This window comes from Suncus etruscus, chromosome 20, assembly GCF_024139225.1.
Source record: "Suncus etruscus isolate mSunEtr1 chromosome 20, mSunEtr1.pri.cur, whole genome shotgun sequence".
Lineage (NCBI taxonomy): Eukaryota > Metazoa > Chordata > Mammalia > Eulipotyphla > Soricidae > Suncus > Suncus etruscus.
The window spans coordinates 37,163,911-37,179,977 of NC_064867.1; the positions used below are offsets into that span (position 1 = coordinate 37,163,911).

At 44.5% G+C, this 16,067-nt stretch overlaps 1 protein-coding gene across 1 annotated transcript in view; it reads left to right on the plus strand.

The window, feature by feature from the left end:
- Positions 1-16,067, plus strand: part of SRGAP3 (SLIT-ROBO Rho GTPase activating protein 3) — a 434,101-nt gene that overhangs the window by 202,153 nt on the left and 215,881 nt on the right. The gene's annotated exons all lie outside the window — the stretch shown is intronic.

The following is a 16,067-nucleotide window of genomic DNA, read 5'->3' on the forward strand; positions in this document are numbered from 1 at the left end:
ACTGTTCAGGCCTATTATTATTATTATTATTATTATTATTAATATGTTGTTATTATTATTATTATTATTATTAATGTTTTTGGGCCACACCCAGTGATGCTCAAGGGTTACTCCTGGCTCTGCACTCAGAAATTGCTCTTGGCTTGGGGGGCCATAAGGGACACCAGGGATCGAACCCAAGACCCTCCTGGGTCAGATGCATGCAAGACAAATGCCCTACCACTTGTGCCACCACTCTGGCTCCCCAGACTTGAATTTTATAGGGGCCAGAGAGACAAGACAGGGCAAAGCTCTGAACCAGCAGTGCTCACACCTGTCCTCAAGGAGCCTTCAAGGGCTGGAATGATCCTACAGACAGCTCAGCTCTTGCTTTGTACTTGGCCCATCTGTGTTCAATTACTTTTTCTCCCATGGGGTTCCCGAGCACTACTCTCAGGAGTCACCCCAGAGCATTGTCGGAGGGTGGCCCTAAAAGAAATCCCCCCCCAAATGAAAAGGAACCATTTAGCTGGCACTGTTACTGCCAAGAATGCTAGTATTGATATTTTTCTTTAGATTTCTGCTAGAGGTGTTGGAAGTGAAATATTTTTAACTTAGAAAATATGAGGGGGGTGTCAGAGCGATGGCACAGCGGGGAGGGCATTTGCCTTGCATGCTGCCGAACCAGATTCGATTCCCAGCATCCATTCGGTCCTCCAAGCCTGCCAAAAGTGATTTCTGAGCACTGAGCCAGAAGTAATACCTGAGCACTTCTGGATGTGGTCCAAAAACAAACAAACAAACAAACAAACAAAAGAAGTGCAGGTGAATGCTGTGAAGGGCAGTGAACTGGAGATAAGGCAGCGGGTAGGATGTTTGTTTTGCATACAGCTGATGTTCATCAGGAGTGATCCCTGAATACTGAGATGGGTGGCAGCATGATTTGTGAGACACAAAGTGGAACAAACCCAACTCTCCCCAAGTGGGTGAATAGATAAAAGTGGTATTTCAGGGACCCAATTTCAGAGCAATAGCAACCCCTCGGCGCCATTGGGTGTGGCCCAGGAAACAAAAACGAAAACAAACAAAAAAATGGTATTACAGGGGCCCGAGCAATAGTAAGGCTGACTCAGATTCCATCCCTGGCATCCAACATGGTCCTTTGAGCCTGCCAGGAGTGTTTTCTGAGCATTGCCGGGTGTGGCCCCAAAACAAAAAACAAACAAACCCAAATTCACAGTGATGAAATAGACATTTAAAAGAGATGTAACATGTTATAACACGAATTAAACTTGAAAACATGTAAGTGAAAAAGCCAGTCTCAAAACCACATTCACGATGACATGTTTGTGAAACTTGCCCAGAAGAGCTGAGGAGATTGAGCTACAAGATGTGTTCTGCATCCAAGTGCTGGTTTGATCCCCAGCGCCACATGGTCACTTGAACTTGGCCATGTGTGGATCAAATAATAAAACTCAGAATTCAAAAGTTCAGAAGAGGGGCTGGAGAGATAGCATGGAAGTAAGGCATTTGCCTTGCATGCAGAAGGACGGCATCCCATATGGACCCCTGAGCCTTGCCAGGAGTGATTTCTGAGTGTAGAGCCAGGGGTAACCCCATGACCGCTGCCAGGTGTGACCCAAAACAACAACAACAACAACAAAAGTTGAGAATAGACAGAAGAAATTATGACAGCATAGGGCTAAAAGAGATTTGAGAGTGAAAGCTAAAACCTTTAAAATTTAAATTTAAATTAAAAGAAAAAATCTAAAGTGAATGGAAGGGCTGGAGAAATAGAATAGTGTGTAAGGCATTTGCCTTGTACATGGGCAAAATATGGATTGTGGATTCCAACTCGGGCATTCCATATGGTCCCTAAGAACTGTCAGGATTATTTTTCTTAGTGCAGAGCCAGGAGTAAGCTTTGAGCATTCTGGGTGTGGCCCAAAAACAAATAAAGGGAATGGAATTTCTGATTGAGCTGATGAGAATATTCTGGAATTAGTTATTACTTATGGTTACACAACATTGTGAATATACCAAAAAAAAAGTCTTCAAGCTAATGTTCTCCTTTGAACACATATCTCTCTGCTTTTCAAGCCTGAATTCTCTCATTTCTTCTATACCTCATATCTTTCTTTCTAGGTAATTGTTGTTCAATAAAAACTATCTTTCCAGACCTGGAACCATAATACAACAGGTAGGATATTTGTCTTGCACACAACCAGCCATCAGGATTTGATGCCCAGCACCCTATTCAGTCCCCCAAGCCTGCCAGGAGTAACCCCTGAATGCTGCCAGTTGTGGCCCAAAATCCAAAAAAAAAAAAATAACTATCTTGCCTGACAAACCAAACAAAGCCCCAGTTTAAGATACTTTAGTGCATTTTATCTTCTGTGATATTTGAATTTTGTATTTTATTAAAGCACCATTATTTATAAAGTTAGTCATAGTTGGGTTTTAGAGATAATATTGTTCCATTAAAATCCAAACCCCCCAAAATAAAATAAAAGAGGGGCCAGAGCAATAGCACAACAATAGGGCTGCAGAGTAGCCTTGCTTGCCATCAACCTGATCCAGATTCGATCCCTGGTATCCAATATTCCCCGAGCCTGCCAGGAGTGATTTCTCAGTGCAGAGCCAGGAGTAACCCCTGAGCACCACCATTGCATTTCCTCATTAAATTATTCTAAATATCATATATAAGTAATACTGAATATTCCACATATAATTATCCTGCGTTTATCCTTTTCATTATTTTCTCAAAGAAAACCTTGGTCTCTTGAAAAAGTTTTCTGCATTTTTTTGTCTTCTGCACACCTATATTTATTGCAGCACTATTTCCAATAGCCAAAATTGGAAACAACCAAGAGGCTCTTCAACAGATGAATGGCTAAACAAACTGTGATATAATACAAAATGGAATATTATGCAGCCATCAGGAGAGATGAAGTCATAAAATTTTTCTATAGATGGATGGACATGGAAACTATTATGCTGAGTGAAATAAGCCAGAGGGAAAGAGACACATACAGAATAATGTCACTCATCTATGAGGGTTTTTTGTTTGTTTGTTTTGTTTTTGGGTCACACCCGGCAATGCTCAGAGATTACTCCTGGCTCTACGCGCTCAGAGATCGCTCCTGACAGGCACAGGGGACCATATGGGATGCTGGAATTCAAACCACCATCTGTCCTGGATCGGCTGTGTGTTAGGCAAACACCCTACCACTGTGCTATCTCTCTGGCTTCTCATCTATGGGTTTTAAGAAAAATAAAAGACATTATTGTAATAATGCCTAGAGATGAGGCCTGGAAGGACCGGCTCATGATATGAAGCTCATCATAAAGCGTGGTGAGTGGAGTAAGAGAAATAACTACATTGAAAACTATCATAACAATGTTAATGAGAGTGAAAGAAGTAGAATGCCTGCCTCGAATACAGGCAGGGAGTGGGGGAGGAGGGAAATGGAGGCATTGGTGGTGGGAATGTTGCACTGGTGAAGGGGATGTGTTCCTTTTTATAAATGAAACCCAACTACAAACATGTTTGTAATCATGGTGCTTAAATACAGATATTACTTTTAAAAAAAGAAAAATAAAAAGTTATCTGCATTTTTTGGGGCCTGAATAACTATTAGTGGGTAGAGTAATTGCCTTGCACACAGCAGACCCAAGTTCCATCCCTGCCTCCCATATGGGCCCCTAAAGACCACGAAGAGTAATTCCTGAGGGCAGAACTAGAAATAACCCCTGAGCTGAGCCAGGTGTGGCCCCAAAACAAAAACAAACAACTTATCTGCATTTCAAAATGAAAATTCTAAAAGGCAAAAGGGTAACACAGCTGGTTGGAATTTTGCCTTGAAGGCAGCCAACTCGGGTTCAATCCTTGGCATCCCATATGGTCCCCCGAGCCTGCCAGGAGCGATTTCTGAGCGTAGAGCCGGGAGTAAACCCTGATCATCACCACTGGATGTGGCCCCAAAAGGAAATCAAGATGATAACTCTAAAAAGATGGGACCAGAGAGATAGCACAGCGGTGGGGCGTTTGCTTTGCAAAAAAATAGGGCTAGGAGGGAAGAGGAGAATTGAGCATGAATATTGGAGAATTTTGCCCTCGTAGAAGAAAATAAAGGGAATGGAGGTGCTGGAGAATGAGTACAGCAGGCAGGCCACTTGCCTTGCACGCAGCCAACTCAGTTTTGATCCTTACCATCTCATATTGTCCCCTGAGAACTGCCAAGAATGGGCCCTGAGCAGGTGTAAATCTTGAAAATAGCCAGGCATGGCCCCAAGTCCAGAAAAGAGGGCAGGAGAGATAATACAATGAGAAGGGCACTTGCCTTGCACAGTACTAACCAGGGTTTGATCTTCAGCACTGCAGATGGTTCCCTAAGACCCATCAGGGGTGATCCCAGAGCACAGTGCCAGGAGTAAGTTCTGGGCATCATCAGGTGTGATAACAAAACAAAACAAAAGCCACAAGCAGGGGTCGGAAAGATAGCATGGAGATGGGGCGTTTACCTTGCATGCAGAAGGACGGTGGTTCGAATCCCGGCATCCCATATGGTCCCCCGAGCCTGCCAGGAGCAATTTCTGAGCGTAGAGCCAGAAGGAACCCCTGAGCACTGCCGGGTGTGAAGCCCCCCTTCAGAAAAAAGCCACAAGCAGCAAGTCCCATAGCTTTACCCTCCCTGTCCCTCCTCATTCCCCTGTAGAAGCCAGGAAGTTGATCCACTTCTGTGCTTAGTGATGCTGAGTCCCATCAACCCTTGGAAACACACTGGTAGTACAAGTCCTTGCTGGTTAAATGTTCAGCTACCCTAAGGCTCTCTTTTGGTTCTTGGGATTTGCTTCATTAATGTCACCATCATCCTATGACCTCTGCCTACTCTTGTCTTGTCCACGGCACCAACATAAAGGGAAGTGATCAAGTAAACATGGTTGTCTTTCCAATACATATAGCATTTCTTCACTCCCCACAGCAGGAACAGTATTTCGTCACTCTGGGCCTTTTCTTTTCTCTATATTTCTCTCTCTCTTTCTCTCTCTCTCTTTCTCTCTCTCTTTCTCTCTCTTTCTTTCTCTTTCTTTCTTTCTTTCTTTCTTTCTTTCTTTCTTTCTTTCTTTCTTTCTTTCTTTCTTTCTTTCTTTCTTTCCTTCTTCTTCCTTCTTCTTCCTTCCTTCCTTCCTTCCTTCCTTCCTTCCTTCCTTCCTTCCTTCCTTCCTTCCTTCCTTCCTTCCTTCCTTCCTTCCTTCCTTCCTTCCTTCCTTCCTTCCTTCCTTCCTTCTTTCTTTCTTTCTTTCTTTCTTTCTTCCTTCCTTCCTTCCTTCCTTCCTTCCTTCCTTCCTTCCTTCCTTCCTTCCTTCCTTCCTTCCTTCCTTCCTTCCTTCCTTCCTTCCTTCCTTCCTTCCTTCCTTCCTTCCTTCTTTCTTTCTTTCTTTCTTTCTTTCTTTCTTTCCTTTCTTTCTCTCTCTCTCTCTCTCCCTCCCTCCCTCCCTCCTTCCTTCCTTTCATCCTTCCATCCTTCCTACCTCCCTCCCTCCTTCCTTCCATCCTTCCTTCCTTCTTCCCTCCTTCCTTCCTTCCTTCCTTCCTTCCTTCCTTCCTTCCTTCTTTCTTTTTTTTGGTTTTTGGGCCACACCCAGTGACACTCAGGGGTTACTCCTGGCTATGCACTCAGAAATCGCCCCTGGCTTGGGAGACCACATGGGACGCTGGGGATCAAACCCAGGTCTGTCCTGGGTCAGCTGCGTGCAAGGCAAATGCCCTACAATTGCGCCACCACTCCGTCCCCCACTCTGGGTCTTTTCTCTCCCTCTCCTTCCTTTGTGTGTCCTAGAGGCATCCTTTGGCTGACTGGGTTTCTACGGGGATGGAATTGAAAGAAATGATCCCCTCCTCCTTCTCATCCTAGAAGCTACTGAAATTCCATCTCCCCCAAGTCAATCTTTTGGGATCTCAGTGGGACATGGGAGAGGTATTTCAGATCCTATTGAGGAAGTGATAGTTGAGGAGCCAGTGAACTCTTGACCTACCAGGCCTTGGCTTATCTGGTGTTACAAGAGGAGGGGAATTGGATCAACTTTGACCATGCCCTAAATCAGCTGCCATTTATTTACCTTTCCCATGCCCTTTGAAGCCAAGGGTTATAAAACTGCCTTAGTAACCTAACTCCTGTGAGAGCTGTCTGTAGAATTAGCTCCATCACAGGAGGGAATTTCCAGAAAATGCAAATGAATTGGATTGTTCAACTTGGACTGGGCGTGGTTGAATTGGCTTAAAGGAAACTTGCCTATGCTGAGAAGAGCTTGGCTGAAGTAGCAGGAGGCTACGAGCTGAGACTTAAACACCCCTGCCACCTAGTGGCTTCTCATTCTGGCTGCACTGTGGAAAGGTTCAATATGACAAGTTAGTACCAGATACTTCTAGCAAATGTTCTGAACTGCAAAAGTTCCCACTCTCCCCACCCTCATTAGAAAAGAAAGTTGGGGCCGGAGTGGTGGCGCAAGCGGTAGGGCATTTGCCTTGCATGCGCTAACCTAGGACGAACCACGGTTCAATCCCCTGGCGTTCCATATGGTCCCTAAGCCAGGAGTGATTTCTGAGCACATAGCCGAGAGTAACCCCTGAGCGTCACCAGGTGTGGCCCCAAAACAACAAAACAACAAAAAAAAAATAGAAAAGAAAGTTAGTAAAAATAGTCAAAAGACAGCCAAGGTGCTCATGAGATTGGTCTGTGAGAGCTGTTCTGTCTTTGTGGTGTAGTTAGAAGAATAAATAGACCAATAATGATGGGAGCTGTGTGTGTGTGTGTGGGGGGGGAATGTTCTATGTAAATATGGAAAGCCACCAGGCTTCTAGCTTTAATGAGACTGCAGCTTCAGATGGCAGCAGGAGGATTTGTGGTAGAACATTACCTCGGTGTGGTTGTTACAGCAGCAACTTGGGGCCAGAAGTGTTGCAGCATGCTCAGTAGGGTCCATGATGGTCAAGTCATAGAGACTCAGCATCACTGGACAACAAGAACTGTGGAAACCATAGTCTTAGAATTGGAACATAGATGATTCAGAAAGATCTGGGGCCAGCAGGAGCAATGACCATTTACAGAACGGTCATTAAAATTGGACAGTGAGTAAGGCTTGTGCCAGATTTTGATTCTCTGGCAGTACATACGGCCCCATTCATCTCTAAATTCAAAGCCAGGAGAAAGCCAGAGTATTGCTGGGGGTGTTATCTCTAAATCAAACAAAACAGGGACCAATAGCAAGGTGGTAGGGCATTTGCCTTGCATGCGGTCGATCCAGGATGGACCTCGGTTCAATTCCCAGTGTCCTCTATGGCTCCCGAGTCAGGAGCGATTTCTAAGTGCAGAGCCCAGGAGTAACACTTGAGTATCACAAGGTGTGGCCCTAAAATGCAAAAAAAATAAAAACAAACAATAGAACAAAACAGAAACATTGACAGAGAACAGGTGAACTGGTTTGGAGTCAGAGCTCTAAGGTGATCAGATAAAAACTTGGAGTTGATCACATGCCCTTTCAGGTACTGGGTTTCCTTGTCATAAGGGCAGAATAAAATGGCGACTGTTTTGAAAGTTTCTCTGAAACCTCACTGATGATGTAGTTTCTGGGTTGTGGCAAATGGGTTAGAGGGCTGGAGATGGTTGGTTGCAAGTAGTTCTCATGACAGGTCCCAGTCCTAGATGCAGTGGCCACATCTGATCTCCTTACCCTACCCTAGACTGACTTGTGCTGTGACTTAGCGGGTCTGTAGGTATCAAAGTGATGTCGAGGAAATGATCCACAATAGCCAGATTTCAGGAGATGTGCAGCTTTTTTTTTTTTTTTTTGCTTTATTTTTGGGTCATACCTAGCAACGCTCAGGGGTTCCTCCTGGCTCTACGCTCAGAAATCGCTCCTGGCAGGCTCAGGGGACCATATGGGATGCCAGGATTCAAACCACCATCCTTCTGCATTCAAGGCAAACGCCCTACCTCCATGCTATCTCTCCGGTCCTAAGTATTTTTTTTGTTATTGTTGTCTTGGGATCACACCCTGAGATACTAGAGCTGGTCCTGGAAGTACCAGGGATTGTTCTCGGGTGCTTGGGCTATTCTGGGGACCATTTGGTGACAGAGATGAAATCCAGGCCTCTTCCCTGCAATGCATGAGCTCTATGCCTTTGAGGTGTCCCATGGCCCTTCTTGCCTAAGTCTCAAAGGAGGCCTGTTAATTTCTATCTTTCATCTCTTGAGGCATAGGAACTGTAAAGTGAGGTGACAGAGCCTATATTACTGTATGGTTAGAGAGAGTGGAGAGAGGCACACGGGACCCCCTCCTTTGAGCAGCCATATGAGTAAGCCTATCAGACCAGAACTGACCTACTAGTCTACAGGATCACTGAAAATAAATGGTTGTTGCACTGGAGAGATGGTACAGCAGGTAGGGTGTTTCTCTTGTATGCAGCTATCCAGATTCAATCTCTGGTACCAAATCCGTCCTCCTGAGCATCAGGAATAATTCCTGAGTGCAGAGCCAAGAGTAATCCCTGAGCATTGCTGGGTAATGGTCAAAATAAATAACTTCTGTTAAACTATAAAGCTTATGACTAGTTAAGTATTCAATAGAGTGTCTTTTTAGAGTGTCTTTTTAAAGACGTTGTATATTGGGTCCGGAGAGTTAGCATGGAGGTAGGGCGTTTGCTTGCATGCAGAAGGAGGGTGGTTTGAATCTGGGCATCCCATATGGTTCCCTGTGTGCCTGCCAGAAGCGATTTCTGAGCATAGAGCCAGGTGTTACCCCTGAGCGCTGCTGGGTGTGACCCTCAAAAAAAAAACAACAAACAAACACAAAAAATAAAGATGTATATTAGTATTTTGATAGATTCTGGGGGAAAAGATTAACATAAATAGCTGGTTTATAATTTCTCTGGTTATTTATTTTTCTCTGGTCATTTATTTTCACTGGAGAAATGAGGGTTATACTTGCAAACAACATGCATTGCATGTTGCAAGCATGTCCTTTTGGGGAGAGGGGTGTATATTCTAGCAGAACTCAGGGCTTAAGCTTGGCTCTGCTCAGGGACCACCCCTGAAAGGGCTGAGGAACCATATGTGGTGTCAAATAGATCCTGGGTTGGCTGTGTGCAAAGAGAGTCCCTACCCATTGCACTTACCTTATGGCCCCCATGTCTTTTTGATTAGATAACTCTATTAAACAGAACAGTGCTGACTACCCAAAAAAGACTTTTTAGCACTTCAAATTGCTATATGCATTCAAAATAATAAACATATTATCTGAGTGTTTGAATATCTTTAAACATTCCCAATATGATTTCACTAAATTGCTTATAGTGGTAACTTATGGAGTCTTTGTGTTGGAGGCACACACATACTTATCTTTTTTTTTTTTTTGGGCCACACCCGGCGATGCTCAGGGGTTACTCCTGGCTGTCTGCTCAGAAATAGCTCCTGGCAGGCAGGTCCTGGGGGGACCATATGGGACACCGGGATTCGAACCAACTACCTTTGGTCCTGGATCGGCTACTTGCAAGGCAAACGCCACTGTGCTATCTTTCCGGGCCCGATACTTATCTTTTAATCCAGTACTTCACAGTCCTGAGATTGGCTTTATTCTAGCCTTTGTCTCTTTTGTTTTGCTTTGGGAATTTACTCCTGGCTCTGTGCTCAGAAACCACTCCTGGCAGGCTTGGGAGGGACCATATGGGATGCTGGGGATGGAACCCAGGATGACTACATGCAAAGCAAATGCTTCCCTGCTGTGCTATCATTCTGGTCCTGATCTTTTTTTTTTTTTTTTAAACTTTTGGGACCATTTCTGGCAATGTTCAGGGGTTACTCCTTCTACCTCTGATGGTTGGGATATGGAATATCAGATATGGAATATCAGATATCTGATATGGAATATCAGAGATTAAATCTAGGTAAGCTATTTGCAAGTTTAGAACCTTACCCACTGTACTAGTTTTCCAGTCCTTAATTTTCTTTAATCTCTTTTCCATCTCTTCTTCTTCTTCTTCTTCTTCTTCTTCTTCTTCTTCTTCTTCTTCTTCTTCTTCTTCTTCTTCTTCTTCTTCTTCTTCTTCTTCTTCTTCTTCTTCTTCTTCTTCTTTTTGTTTTTGGGCCACACCCAGCGGTGCTCAGGGGTTACTCCTGGCTGTCTGTTCAGAAATAGCTCCTGGCAGGCACGGGGGAACCATATGGGACACCGGGATTCGAACCAACCACCTTTGGTCCTGGATCGGCTGCTTGCAAAGCAAACACCACTGTGCTATCTCTCCGGGCCCTCTCTTCTCTTCTTATTCCCTCTCTGCTTATATCCTTTCCCTTCTCACTTCCATTCCTCTATCTTTTCCTTACTGTGATGATAAGTATTTAGGCTGTACCTGGTGGTGCTCAGGTCTTACCCCTGGCTCTGTGCTTGGGGGTCACAAGCACAGATCAAGTGATGCTCAGGAGACTCTATGACATGTCAGGAATTGAACCCAGTGTGTGCAAGACAAGTGCCCTACATCCTGTACTATTCCTTCTAGCCCCTAACAGAGATCCTTCAGGAAGAGATTTGCATCATTTTGTACTCTCCAGAACATGACTGTGAGTGGTACCTGGCACATGGATGTTCAGGGCCCATGCTGAATGAATGAATGCATCTAACACTTCCAGAACAGTGCCTAATGCAGAGTTAATGATCCTGAGTAAATACAGACCCTAACATGTCAGTACTACAACAATCGATTATAATTTACATTTACCCTTTTCAAGGTTGCAATACTTGGGCCAGAGAGAAAATACAGAGGTTAAAGCAACTTGCCTTGCACTTGCTACTGAATATTTCAGCCAGGAGGTATGTGTGTGTGTGTGTGTGGGGGGGGACCTGGATCACAGGCACTAGTAAGCTTATTAAATCAGTCTGAAATGCTTGACTGTGCCTGCCCAGGCATGTGGGAGTTCTCAGAGTCTGTTGATGAGTAACTGTGCTACTTTTGGCAGCAGAAATGTGAACAGAACCAAGCAGGACTGATTTAGCCAATATTTTTTCTTTTCCTCTTCATTTTTTCTTTTTTTCTCTCCAGAGTGCAATGGAAATGTACTACTGCTTAAAGGACCCGTCTTTCTCAGGCTGCTAACATTACAGGATCCCTGCTGAAATGCAAGCTGAGATGCGAATCAGATTGCCATATCCAAAGCTGTTTGTCGGGGTAAATCCCACACATTTTAATATCCTGGCTCCCCAAGTCTCGATGGTAATACATGAAGTTCTAGACTTATCCCCAGTGTTATATATTCCGAAATCTCCATTTCCCTGAATATCACACATGTAGGATGATCTGTCTCCTCTTTCCTGCTAGCCTTCCAGCTTCCAAGCACGACAATTCAGGAATCTGCCATTCAGTGATGGGGATGCTTAGACTGAGGACAGACAATTTGGACACAGTTTTCAGTGAAGCTTTGTTTATAATAGGCCAAAAGGTAGCCTAGGAGCCAGAGAGCTAGTCTCTAGGTGCATGCCTAGTACATAACCAAGTCCAGTTTGATCCCAGGTACTGCATATGGTCTCCAGGGCACCACCAAGAGTGATTCAGAACACAGAGCCAGGAATAGCTCTTGAGCACCACCAGATGTGACCACAAAACAAAGTAAATCAGAGCAAAGCAAAAACAAAACAAGATGGTAACTCAGATGGTAACTTACTTATTCATCTTGAAGTTTATTGAGACGCTCTCAGGGGCTGAAGAGATAGCACAGTGGGAGGGCATTTTCCTTGCATGTGGCCTATCCTAGAGAGACCTGGTTTGATTCCCGGCATCCCATATGGTCCCCCAGCCTGCCAGGAGCGATTTCTGAGTGCAGTGCCAGGAGTAATCCCTGTGCACCACTGGGTGTGGCCCAACAACCAACCAACCAACCAACCAACCAACCAACCAACTAACCAACCAACCAAGCAATCAATAAAGTTAAAAAAAAGAGGCTTTCATCTATTCTTCAGTCATGTAAGAAAAGTACTTTTGTTGTTATTTTACATTCAATTGTAGGTATTGCAGTATTGATAATGGCAGAGTTTTATGCACTAGACATTTGGCACCACAATTTTCACCATTGCTACCTGCCTTCCCTCACTCATTGTCCCAGTGTCGCCCCTAGGCCCCATCCTATTCCCCTGCACCCCTCCTGCAGTGATATGCTTCCTATAAAGACCAGGCTCTATTGCCTTTGGACATTTACTGTTTTTTTTTTGCTGTTTCTATATATTCACATATGAGAGAGGTCATTCTATACCTGTTCTTCTCCCTCTGACTAACTTCCCTCAGCATGATAATTTCCAAGTTCACTCAAGTAGCAGCAGATAGCGTGATTTCATATTTTCTTCTAGCCGAGTAGTATTCCATTGTATCTGTGTACAGTTTGCTGTCTCCAATCATATGTTCTTGAGCCCTTAACATACCAACAGAACAGGGCTGGAGAGATAGCATGGAGGTAGGACATTTGCCTTGCATGCAGAAGGATGGTGGTTCAAAGCCCGGCATTTTATGTGAACACCTGAGCCTGCCAGGAGCGATTTCTGAGCATAGAGCCAGGAGTTACCCCTGAGTGCTTGCCAGGTGTGACCCAAGAACCAACCAACCAAGCAAACCAACAGAACAATGCTTTATTTTATTGTTAAATTATCTTTATTTAAACACCGTGATTACAAATATGATTGTAGTTGTATGATGACAGTCATGCAAAGAACACCCCCCTTTACCAGTGCAAGATTCCCACCATCAATTTCCCAGATCTCTCTCCTCCCCACCCCACCCATGAACAATGTTTTATATACACACCTGGGAGGATGAGGGTGGTACTGTGGGCTCCTGATACTTTTCTCCAAATGGCTTTCAACTTCACTGTTCTTCTTTCCTTCCTTCAAGCATTTGACCATCTAATAGGCTTGCCTTTATTAGTACACTGACCCAGATTCAGGGTAACGGAGATCTTGAGACAATCAGACTCTCAGTGCTCAAGCAGGTGAACTTAAATGACACAAAAGATCCCAGGATGCACCAAATCATTCATTCCATTTCTAGTGGGAAAAGAACTTAATGGCAACCGTGACTTAGAAAGGAACAACATGGCAACTACAAATGGTACCATCATAACATTTATGCACGAGAGCAAAATAACCAAAAATAGTGGTCATTTTAAAAATAGCTCTCAGGGGGCCGGAGAGATAGCACATTGGCGTTTGCCTTGCAAGCAGCCGATCCAGGACCTAAGGTGGTTGGTTCGAATGCCGGTGTCCCATATGGTCCCCCCGTGCCTGCCAGGAGCTATTTCTGAGCAGATAGCCAGGAGTAACCCCTGAGAACTGCTGGGTGTGGCCCAAAATCCCCAACAAAAGCACTTAGGAGAAGAATCCTTCTTATAAGTTAAGACAAATGGGAAATTTGAAGTTCAACACACTTGAGAAAAAAAAGAAAAAACACTTTTGAAATTCCATTAGTTTATCTATATTGTCATGAGCAGAAGGATTTTTTTGTTTGTGTATGGGCCACACCTGGCAGCACTCAGGGCTTATTCCTGGCTCTGAACTCAGAAATTACTTCTGACAGGCTTGGGGGACCATCTGAGATGCAGGGGATTGACCCCGAATCTGCTGCATTGAAGGCAAATGCCCTACCCACTGTGCTATTACTCGAGCCTCCCAAAGATATATTTTTTCGGGGTCCACACCTGGTGATGCTCAGGGGTTACTCCTGGCTCTGAACTCAGAAATTGCTCCTGGCTTGGGGGACCATATGGGATGCCAGGGAATAGAACCACTGTCTGTCCTAAATTAGCTGCATGCAAGGCAAATGCCCTACTGCTTGCGCCACTGCTCCGGCCCCTATACATAATTTTTTTTTTTGTTTTTGGGCCACACCCAGCGATGCTCAGGGATTACTCCTGGCTGTCTGCTCAGAAATAGCTCCTGGCAGGCACGGGGGACCATATGGGACACCGGGATTCGAACCAACCACCTTTGGTCCTGGATGGGCTGCTTGCAAGGCAAACGCCGCTGTGCTATCTCTCCGGGCCCCTATACATAGTTTTTTAATTAGGAAAAGAAGGGGGAAATTTTCCCTACTGGTTTCAGTAACAGAAAATTAGTGAACTAGATGATGATATTCCGTTTTACAGATACTGTGTTTTCATGATATGAGATGCTAAGAAGACTTGGGATTGGGGTTTTTGTTTGTACTGTATTTTTTGGGGGGTGGGATTATATCCTGCATTAGGCAGGAGTTACTCTGGCTCTACTCCTGGCTAACTCTGGGAGCCAAAATGGGGTGACAGAAATCGAATCCGTCGGCCATATGCAGGCAAGTGCTCTATCTGCTGTATTGTTGCTCTGGTACCCAAGAAGACTTAATGGCATTGAAAATTGTTCACTAATTAAAAAAAACTAGAGTATATAGGACACATATACTATAATCCAGGGGTCTCAAACTCAATTTACCTGGGGGCAGCAGGAGGCAAAGTCGGGGTGATCCTTGAGTGCAAAGTCAGTAGTAAGCCTTAAACATTGGGGGGTGTGACCCAAACAACTAAAACAAAACAAAACAAAAAAAGATTCCTCTAGGGCAGGGCCAAAAAATGTTGTATGGAGGGCTGGAAATGGCCCGCGGGCTGCGAGTTTGAGACCTCTGATATAATCCTTACCAATCACAAAAAAATCCTTACCCATCACTAAAAAGCATTTGAAGCTGTATGTCTGTTTTTAGAAAATGACTGAAAATCTAAATAATCTAACATTGACAGAGATAATTCTTTGTAATGTTATGGACATGCCCAGTGTCTACAGCAAACATATACTTTATAATATGAACAGAAAAGTTCATTTGGCAGTAATGGTTAGAAGAATAGGAATGAGAAGATGGGAGGATCAGGGTTTTTTTAGGAATCACACCCCACAGTGTTGGGGATAGCTTTAGGGTTATTCAGCGGCCCAGTGGTCCTGGGGATTGTTTGGATCCTGCCTACTACATGCAAAGCATATGCTCAGTTTGCTCAATTGTCTCTGGTTCAGTTCAGCTTCAGACGTGTGAACTTGGAGGGGCTTAGGAGGCATATTCTAAGTCATGGGACATCTGCCTGAAACTCTAGCATGACCAGTAAATACAGAATCACAGGAATCAGCATGCAGATGACCATTTTCACTGGCATGGTTGTCAGGTTGCCTAGAGGATTCCAGTGAGAAAATGGCTGAGCCTGGAGCCCCGTTGGGCAGCGCATTTCAAGGTGCAAAGAAGAGGCCATGAGGGGCTGGAGAGATAGCACAGAGGTAGTGAGTTTGCCTTGCACGCAGCAGATCAGGACAGACAGTGGTTTGAATCCTGGCATCACATATAGTCTCCCGTGCCGCCAGATGTGACTCAAACACCACACACACACACACACACACACACACACACACACACACACACACACACACACACACACACACACGAAGAAGCCATGAGCCATGATGGGGTTAGCTAGTTTCTGGTCAGAGCAGGTTCTGACAGGTCTGACCACATTGGGCAAGTTTGAAGCCTCTTTCTCCTTAGAAGAACAACAGGCCCAAGAGCTGGCAGTAAAAGTGAGTGAGGAGACTGTAGTTTTCGGTTTTGAATTTAGTTTTCAGCAAGAACTACTGTTGTTGACAAAGTGTTAGAAAGTCTGGATGTAGCTTCAGAGGCAGCATTGTGGGCTGCAGGAGGACTTGGCTGGCAAAACGGTGCCTGGGTCTTACCCACTAGGAATATAAAGGTGGCATTTACCGATTTACCAATTTACAGCCCTTCTTCAATCTATGCCAGCAGTCTTTTTTTTTTTTCTTTCTCCTTATTCCTAGAGACTCTGTAGATTTCCATTAGGGACTGGGGCAAGTGCTTTGTGAGTGGGGTGAAGCAAGGAGGGAATTCTCACAGGTCCTCTGACAGAAATTTGGCATCCCCATTTCACTCATGTCATAACCAGCCTTCCTTGAAATTTTATTTCCTTTTTTCTTTTCCTTTTATTTATTTTTTTCTGGGATAGGATAGTGGCCTCAACCAGCCATGCTCA